The sequence below is a fragment of the Miscanthus floridulus genome, chromosome 16 (assembly GCF_019320115.1).
Source record: "Miscanthus floridulus cultivar M001 chromosome 16, ASM1932011v1, whole genome shotgun sequence".
In the NCBI taxonomy this organism is placed as follows: Eukaryota; Viridiplantae; Streptophyta; class Magnoliopsida; order Poales; family Poaceae; genus Miscanthus; species Miscanthus floridulus.
The window spans coordinates 52,029,860-52,040,123 of NC_089595.1; positions in this window are offsets into that span (position 1 = coordinate 52,029,860).

Here is a 10,264-nt window from a genome sequence, read left to right on the forward strand (position 1 = left end):
CACTACTAGATGAGGTGGAAGTAGAAGTACTACAAGAAGGGTTAGTGGGAGGAACAATGATAGGCATAGATAATGATTCATCAATTATATCACAAGTTAAGCATACATTGCAAGTCTCAACATGCTTCTTTTTATTTTGCTCATCAAGCAAAGAGGAATGAGCCTTTTCAAGATTTTTGTGAGTCTTTCCCAAGCTTCTCATAGGCTTCCTCTAGCCTCTCATGAGATGCATTGAGCTCATCAAAGGCTTGCTTAAGGGCTTTTAGTTCCTTATGCAAGCTTTTGCATTCCCTTCTCTTGATGTCAAAGTGTTCTCTAGCATCTTCTAGCATGTCAAATAGTTCATCCTTAGTAGGTTCATCATCATCACTATGACTTTTATTTTCTTTTTCATTATCATGTTCCTCATCACTTCCATCATCACAAATTTGTACCTTAGTGGCCTTAGCCATAAAGCATGATGGAGTGTTGAAGAGAGAAGGCTTCTCATTGATTGCAATGCTTGCAAGAGCCTTCTTGTTGGTGGTCTTGTCATCATCACTATCATCATCATCACTTGAGGAAGCATCACTATCCCAAGTGACCACATATGAACCACCCTTCTCCTTCTTGAAGGTCATCTTGTCCTTCTTCTCTTTCTTTTCCTTCTTGTCCTTCTTGTTCTTCTTGTTGTCATCATCATTGCCGCTATTGTATGGACATTGAGCAACAAGATGATCTTTGCTTCCACATTTGAAGCACCTTCTTGACTCTTCCTTGTTCTTGGATGAAGATTTCTTTCTTCTAGCATGGTACCCTTTCTTCATCATGAACTTGCCAAATTTCTTGACAAAGAGAGCCATCTTCTCATCATCATGATCATCCCATGAGCCATCATCTTCACTTGATGTTTCTTGCTTTGCCTTGCCCTTGGATGATGTGGCCTTGAATGCCACACTCTTCTTCTTCTCATCCTTCTTCTCCTTCTTTTCTTCCTTCTCATCATCATCTCTATATGTATCATCGGTCATTATATCTCCCAACACTTGGTTTGGTGTCATGGTGTCCAAACAGCTCCTCACTAGAATAGTGACCAATGTGCCAAATGTTGAAGGCAAACATCTCAAGAACTTGTGGGAGAAGTCCTTGTCCTTCACCTCTTCTCCAAGTGCTTTGAGATCATTGACAAGCACTTGAAGCCTATGGAACATCTCTGGCACACTCTCATCCTCCTTCATCTTGAAGCTTACAAACTTCTCTTTGAGAATGTATGCCTTTGCACCCTTCACGGCTTGAGTGCCCTCAAATGATTCCTCCAATTTCTTTCATGCCTCATGAGCTCTCTCAATATTCTTGATTTGCTCAAATGTTCTTTCATCCAAAGCATCATGGATGGCACTAAGAGCAATGCCATTATTTTGGAGTAGTATTTCTTCGGCGGCGGTGGGAGCCTCTTCATCTTCAATCTCAATCTTTGTCTCTACCACCTTCCAAACCTTCCTATTGTTTGACTTCATATAAGTTGTCATCTTAGCCTTCCAATAGGGATAGTTGGAGCCATCAAATTGGGGTGGCTTCTTTGTGTTGTTGATTTGAGCCATTTTTACAACCGAAGGTTGTTAAGCCTCAAATCATGGTGACCTCGGCTCTGATACCACTTGAAAGGTCCTAATGGCTAGAGGGGGGTGAATATCCTAATAAAAATTTCTACAACAACACTTAACAAACTAGTTAGACAATTATGAGGCGAAGCAAGTGTTGTGCTAGCCTACTAAAAATGCAATCCACCTACCACAATTTTTGTTTCTATTGTCTCTAACCACACAATAGCTATGGCACTACACTAAGTTAGTGTGCTCTGAAAGACTAACTAAAGAAGCCACACTAACCAAACTAACAAGCTCTCACAACTAGGTACACTAAAGAGCTTGATAACTAGTTTGCTGGTAATGTAAAGAGAGAGAGAGCAAGATAGTTATACTGCCTATGTACGAGGAGTGAACCAATCAATCACAAGAATCAATATAAATGAAGACCAATCACCTTGGAATCAAATGATGAACACAATGATTTTTTACCGAGGTTCACTTGCTTGCCTAGTAAGCTACTCCTCGTTGTGGCGATTAACTCACTTGGAGGTTCACGCTCTAATTGGCATCACACGCCAAACCCTCAATAGGGCATCGCACAACCAACACAAGATGAGGATCACACAAGCCATGAGCAATCCACTAGAGTACCTTTTGGCTCACCTACCAGGGAAAGGTCAAGAACCCCTCACAATCACCACGATTGGTAGCCGAAGACAATCACCAACCTCCGCTCGACAATCCTCACTGCTCCAAGCTATCTAGGTGGTGGCAACCACCAAGAGTAAAAAGCGAATCCCATAGTGAAACTCGATCACCAAGTGCATCTATATGCAAACACTCAAGCAATGCACTTGGATTCTCTCCCAATCTCACAAAGATGATGAATTAATGATGGAGATGAGTGGGAGGGCTTTGGCTAAGCTCACAAGATTGCTATGTCAATGCAAATGGCCAAGAGAGTGAGCTTGAGCTGGCCATGGGGCTTAAATAGAAGCCCCCACTGAAATAGAGCCATTGTACCCCTTCACTAGGGCACAACATGGGGTGACCGGACTCTGGTATTGACCGGACGCTGGACCTCAGCGTCCGGTCATGCGATGCACGCCACGTGTCCCATCTCTTTAAAAACTGAGTGCCTTAATCCCAACTGGTCAAGTGATGACCGGATACACTGCTGCAATGTGACCTGAACGATGGACCTCAGCGTCCGGATCGTTTCTAGTAAGCATCTAGAAATGATTTTCAATGACCGGATGTGTCCGGTCATGCTCGACTAGACTCACTCAGCTGTTCCGGTCACTCAGCGTCTCCTCTATGCACTACCACAGTCAGTGGGACCAGATGCTAGCCCTCCAGCGTCCGGTCACTAAGTGACCCAGCATTGGGTCAGAGACCGATGCCAGTGTCTTTGCTGCTTCGACTGACCGGACATGCTGGTCCTTCCGAGACCAGCATCCGGTCACTTATAGTGACTTCTGCCTTTTTTGTATAGGGCACCGGTGGCACCATCGGACTGTCCATTGGTGAAGTTCCTAACCCTTGCTCAAATGTGCCAACCACCAAGTGTATCACCTTGTGCACATGTGTTAGCATATTTTCACAAACATTTTTGAGGGTGTTAGCACTCCACTAGATCCTGAATTCATATGCAATGAGTTAGAGCATCTAGTGGCACTTTGATAACCACATTTCGATACGAGTTTCACCCCTCTTAATAGTACGGCTATCGATCCTAAATGTGATCACACTCACTAAGTGTCTCGATCACCAAAACAAAATGGCTCCTACCATTTATACCTTTGTCTTGAGCCTTTTGTTTTTCTCTTTCTTCTTTTCAAGTCCAAGCACTTGATCATCACCATGGCATCACCATCATCATGTCATGATCTTCATTTGCTTCACCACTTGGAATGTGCTACCTATCTCATGATCACTTGATAAACTAAGTTAGCACTTAGGGTTTCATCAATTCACCAAAACCAAACTAGAGCTTTCACACACTTCCTAGGTAGAGGTGATGTGGGCTTTGCAAACCCTAGCATTGGGAATCACGGCTCAGTGGGTAAAGTTGTACAATTTCTATAGAAATATTTAACCTATTATAATAGTCATGCTCACAGATACGAGCGATCTGGATCTTCATGATTAGTGGTTACTATGGATGGTTGGGAATTAACATAATCTTGATTATTCATTATTATCACTTGGGTTGGGTTTACTCACTAAAGTAGTGATTCAGGATGCTAAAAATTGACTAACTAAAATTGTGAACTGTAGTCAAACCGTGTCTAGCCTTTGAGTCTCATAGATCCCTTTGATATACTTGCTAAGCATGGTGAGCTTACACTTGTTTTACATTCAATGAAAATCCCAGATCGGTAACACATAATACATATGAAGAGTTTCCAGAGGATGTCTAGGACTACTAGGAAGATGTCCCCTAGTTGGAGTCCCTATGGCAGTTTGGGCTTAGTCTTCCACTCTACTGTAATAATGTTGCTGATAAGCAAGACTTTTGATAACTATGTAATGAAATATGTGATGTAATAAGTACTTTACTTTGATATTATTGCAATTTGAGATTATATGTGTGTTTGGACATCCTGGGCAGCACATATATGAGCACTTGATTTTGCTATGCAAAATTTTTGGTGCAACATCATTCTTAATTACAAGTCAAAGCATACATTGATTAGTGCAATTACATCTAGTAGTCATGGCTAATGATTATCTTTATATCTACACAAAAGGGATATTACTAAGGAAGATTAAGAACAAAGCTTGTTCTTCCTTCATAACCGGACCCTACTTGCACCTATATTTGGGGAGTGGACTACAAAGAACTCAATGGGAGTGTCACATCCTGTGATCTACCACATGACCCAGAATATAGGGTGTATCTGTAGGCAAACAACGTATAAGCACCACGCTTACATAATGTCGACCACCCACCCCATTTACTTTAGAGTGAGTGCTATATGAACTTATGCATAAACATAATGATAAACTAGCTATACTAAGTATATAATCAAAGTAGACATTGAACATTATAACAAAGAACATGAATAAGATGAATACTTATATTGTCATAACAATTGTAACTAGCATATAAAAATAATGGAGGTATAAAAGAGAGGGGGTACAAAGATTATACCAAACCACGATCTTGACAAGATCGGGAATCCAAGTGAAGCCTGCTTGCCTCCTTCTAGACCTAGCCTAACTAGCTATGCCCTAGAATATGGTGGAGCTCTGAGGATGATTAGGGTTTCTATCTTCTCAAATGACATGATGATTGGGGTTATGCATAGGGGGTGGTAGGGGCTGGTATATAGTCCAGAGCGTATAACATGAGCCCTTGGATCAAACTGACTTAAAGGACAGCGTAGATACAACATAGGAGGTGGAGGAGAACCGACATAACAACATGGGGTTGATAGGTGGGCCCCAGGGGTCGGTCGGCCTATAGGTGGGGCCGGCTAGCCCCACCTAGTAGCCTCTGCCTTTCTACCTCAACGCATAGTCCTCTCAAGTCTTCTAGAGTCATCTAGTGTCCGTTTCGCTGTGGATAAGCGTGATTAAATCTAACATGTAGGTCCACCTTGATGGTTTTCTGGATAAACCCTATAGAAAATATAGATTCACCAAAACTTATAGAATTTGTTAGTTGAAACCCCTAGACCTTCATTAGTGATTATATTTATGCCCTTATGTATGTTATATTGACTGTTTATAATGGTTGTTAACTACCATCAACAATGCCCACCTAACAGTGTCCCGAGAAGCTACATGGGCACGGTCACCGTCATGTTCGACGTTCACCGCCTCGGCGTGGGTGATGCACCGCCTGGTCACCGCCACTGGTAGGGTGGTGCACCACCATTTTTATCTAGAGAGCGAGGCAACCAGAGATGCTCACAGGATAGGGCACCACCACCCTATGTCTGGTGCCACTGCCCCATTTTTTCAGAGAGGGGATCCTGGGTGGCTTGGTCACCGCTCTCCCTAGGATGGTGCCACCACCGCCTGCTCGGCTAGACAAACTAGTCATTGAGTCAACTGTTGGGGGGCACCACCACCCGATGTCTAGTGCCACCACCGCCATGTCTAGTGACCTTGCAAAAACCAGCTCAAAGGGGTAACAACTCTATTTCAAGGTGGGGCTTATAAATAGCCCCCTTGGCCTGACCATTGCCACTCTCTTGGAACCCCAAAGTGCTGAGATTTCATATTGTGAGCAAGCAAACACACTCCACTCACTTCTACACTTGATCTCATCATCTTGAGTGAGGTTAGAGAGTCTCTAGTGCATTGCTTACTGATCTAGCATCTTGTGGCACTAGTTGGGTGATTTGGGCTGGTGGATATCTTGTTACTCTTGGTGTTTGCTGACACTGTAGATGGCCCGGTGATTAGTGGATCATCAAGTGGATGAAGGTGATTGTCTTTGACTCCGATTGTTGTGATTGTGAGAGGCTCTTGTGCCTTCCTTGGTGGAGCGCCAAAGGCAACTCTAGTGGATTGCGCATGACTTGTGGATCCTCATCTTGTGTTTGTTGTGCAGCGCCTAGTTGCGGGTTAGGCGTGTAATGCCTATTAGCATGTGAATCTCCAAGTGAGTGAATCGCCACAATGGTGACTAGCTTGCTAGCAAGCAAGTGAACCTCGGAGGAAAAATCATTGTATCATTATTTGTCTCCTTGGTATTCTATGGTACTCATTGATTGATCACTTGCCATGGTGGTATATCTCCTGTCGAGGAAATATGGTCGGCAGTCCACTGAGGGGGGTGCCCGTGGTGGTAGATTGTCGGTAGACAGTGCGTGTAATCAGGAACCAGATGGTGACACAAGGCGCAGAGACAGCGATTTAGACAGGTTTGGGCCGTCTAATCAACGTAATACCCTACGTCCTGTGTCTTTTGTGTATTGTATTGAGATGTATACATATTAACCTGTCCTCTAGGGGACCCTTGTCTCTCCCTATATACTCCGAAGAGACAAGGTTACAAGTAAAGTATCCAATTTGGTACTATTACAATATCTAGTACAACTTGTAATCTTGATGTGTACACCTTGATCTTACGGGCCGGGCCACCTCGGATGGTGCGGCCCATGTACCATCTTGTGGTACCCGGGGGTATATCCCCCACATCTCCTCTACCACTCTCTTGCATTACTTTGTGTATTTACTTTGTGTAGAGCTTGTGGTAGTTGTAGATAGTTCTGTAGCCTAGCTTCTTAGTTGTAATTAGTTCCTAGCAAGCTCAACTAGTGTAGAGAGTAGCGACATAGCACTTGAGTGCCTAGTGATCTTAATTAACTAGAATTGTTGGTAGGTGGCTTGCATTTTTAGTTGTCTAGCGCAACACTTGCTTTGCCTCATTATTATCTAACCACTTGGCTTAGTGTTGTTGTAGATTTTTTTAATAGGCTATTCACCCCCCCCCTCTAGCCATTAGGACCTTTCAATTGGTATCAGAGCTATGGTCACCTTGATTTGAAGCTTAACAACCTTCGATGTCAAAATAGCTCAAATCAACAACACCAAGAAAGCCACCCCAATTTGATAGGTCAAATTATCCATATTGGAAGGCAAAGATGACCACCTACATCAAGTCAATCACTAGGAAGATATGGAAGGTGGTTGAAACCAAGATTGAGATAGCCAATCTAGAGGCTCCCACTATCGCCTAAGAAGTGCTACTCCAAAAAAGTGACATTGCTCTTAGTGCTATTCATGATGCATTGGATGAGAGGACATTTGAGAAATCAAGAACATTGAGATAGCTCATGAGGCATGGAGAAAATTGGAGGAGTCATTTGAGGGCACTCAAGCCAGTAAAGGGTGCCAAGACATATATTCTCAAGGAGAAGTTTGCAAGCTTCAAAATGAAGGATGATGAGAGTGTCGGAGATGTTTCATAGGCTTCAAGTGTTAGTCAATGATCTCAAAGCACTTGGTGAAGAAGTGAAGGACAAGAACTTCTATCATAAGTTCTTAAGATGTCTACCATCAAGATTTGGCACATTGGTCACTATTGTAGTGAGGAGTGGTTTGGACACCATGATACCAAACCAAGTGTTGGGAGATGTGATGACCGATGACACTTATAGAGATGATGAAGAGAAAGAAGAGAAGAAGGAGAAGAAAGTTGAGAAGAAGGATGAGAAGAAGAAGAGTGTGGCATTCAAATCCACATCATCATCAAAGGGCAAGGCAAAGCAAGAAACATCAAGTGATGATGAAGACTCAAGCTTTGATGAGATTGATGATGAGAAGATGGCTCTCTTTGTGAAGAGATTTGGCAAATTTATGATGAAGAAGGGCTATCGTGCTATAAGAAAGAAGTCAACATCAAGAAACAAGGATGATGCAAGGAAGTGCTTCAAGTGTGGTAGCAAGGATCATCTTGTTGTTCAATGCCCCTACAATAGTGAAAAAGAAGATGATGATAAGAAGGGCAAGAAGAAGGACAAGAAGGAGAGAAGGACAAGATGACCTTCAAGAAGAAGAAGAAGGATGGTTCATATGTGGTCACTTAGGATAGTGATGCTTCCTCAAGTGATGATGATGATAGTGATGATGACAAGACCACTAAGAAGAAGGCTCTTGCAAACATTCCCATAAATGATAAGCCATCTCTCTTCGACACTCCATCGACTGTGCTTCATGGCTAAGGCTACTAAGGTACAATCTCATGATAATGGATGTAAAAGTGAAAGTGATAGTGACGATGATGATGAACCAACTAAAGATGAATTAATTGACATGCTTGAAGATGCTAAAACTCACTTTGACATCAAGAGAAGGGAATGCAAAGACTTGCGCAAGGAACTAAAAGCCCTTAAGCAAGCCTTTGATGAACTCAATGCATCTCATGCAAGGCTAGAGTATGCTCATGAGAAGCTTGGCAAGGCTCACACTAAGCTTGAGAAAGCTCATTCCACTCTTGTTGGGCAAAAAGGAAAAACTAAATGAAAAATGTGACAAAGGCTTAACTTGTGATATAATTGATGAATCTTTCTATAAGCCTATTGTTGTTGCTTCCACTAACCCTTCTTGTAGCACTTCCACTTCCACCTCATCTAGTAGTGATGGTTTCACTTGTGATGCCTCACTAATGGTTGAGAATGAAACCCTCAAGAAGGAGGTTAATGAGCTCACTCACGCCTTAGGCAATGCCTATGGTGATGAGGCCCGCTTGCTAAAGTGCTTGGTTAGCCAAAGATTTTCTCTCAACAAAGAGGGATTGGGCTATACCCCTAAGAAAGGCAAGGCAAGCCTTTGTCACTCACAAAACTAGTTTTATGAAGGGCAGTGGTCGGTTTTGCAATAGATGCAAGCAAGTTGGGCATGTAGAGCAATATTGCAAGAACAAGAAAAAGAACACCAATGTATCCTCAATTAAGTTTGATTCTTGTTATTTGCTCACCAAGGGTGTTAATGGGGTGCATGCTAAGTTTGTTGGTACTCCAATTGTGGCCTCGAAGAAGATAGCCATTTGGGTGCCATAAAGCTTAGTCACTAACCTTCAAGGACCCAAGAAAGTTTGGATATCTAAAAAGAATTGATCTTCTTTTGTAGGTCAATTTTAAAGCCAGAGGAAGGCATTGGGTTCTTGATAGTGGGTGCACTCAACACATGACTGGTGATGTAAGAATATTAAACTCAATCGACACCAATGGCAATGATGGTTATGATAGTATCACTTTTTGTGACAATGGCAAAGGCAAGTTCAAGGGGCTTGGTAAGATTGCAATATCCAATGACTTGAGTATATCAAATGTGTTGCTAGTTGAGAGCTTGAACTTCAACTTGCTATCTGTGGCTCAATTGTGTGATCTTGGATTCAAGTGCATATTTGGAGTAGATGATGTAGAGATCATAAGTGTCAATAGCTCTAATTTGATCTTCAAAGGCTTTAGATATGAGAATCTATACTTGGTTGATTTCAATGCTGGTGAAACTCAATTGTCAACTTGCTTATTCACTAAGTCTAAGCATGGGTTGGTTATGGCATAGAAGACTTGGTCATGTTGGAATAAAACAATTGAATAGATTGATTAAGCATGATCTAGTTATAGGCTTGAAAGATGTGGTATTTGAGAAGGACAAACTTTATAGCTCTTGTCAAGCTAGCAAACAAGTTGGAAATACCCATCCTAAGAAGAGCATAATGAGTACTAGCAAGGCATTTGAGTGGTTGCACATGGACTTGTTTAGGCCAACACAATACACTAGCATCGGTGGAAACAAATATGGCTTTGTGATAGTTGGTGACTACACTAGATACACTTGGGCATTCTTTCTAGTGGACAAGAGTGATGTGTTTGCAACTTTCAAATCATTTATCAAGGGCATACATGATGAGTTTGAAACAACCATCAAGAGAGTTAGAACTGACAATGGCAGTGAGTTCTAGAACACTAGAATTAATGAGTTGTGTGATGATTTTGGAATTAGACATCAATTCTTGGCCAAGTACACTCCACAATCAAATGGCCTTGTTCAGAGGAAGAATAGAACACTTATTGACATGGCAAGGTCTATGCTTAGTGAGTACAATGTGAGTCAAATCTTTTTGGGCTGAAGCTATCAACACGACTTGCTATTGTAGCAACTACCTCTATTGTCACCCATTGAAAGAAAAGACTGTAAGGAAAATGGACCCTTGGCCCATTTACTTTGGA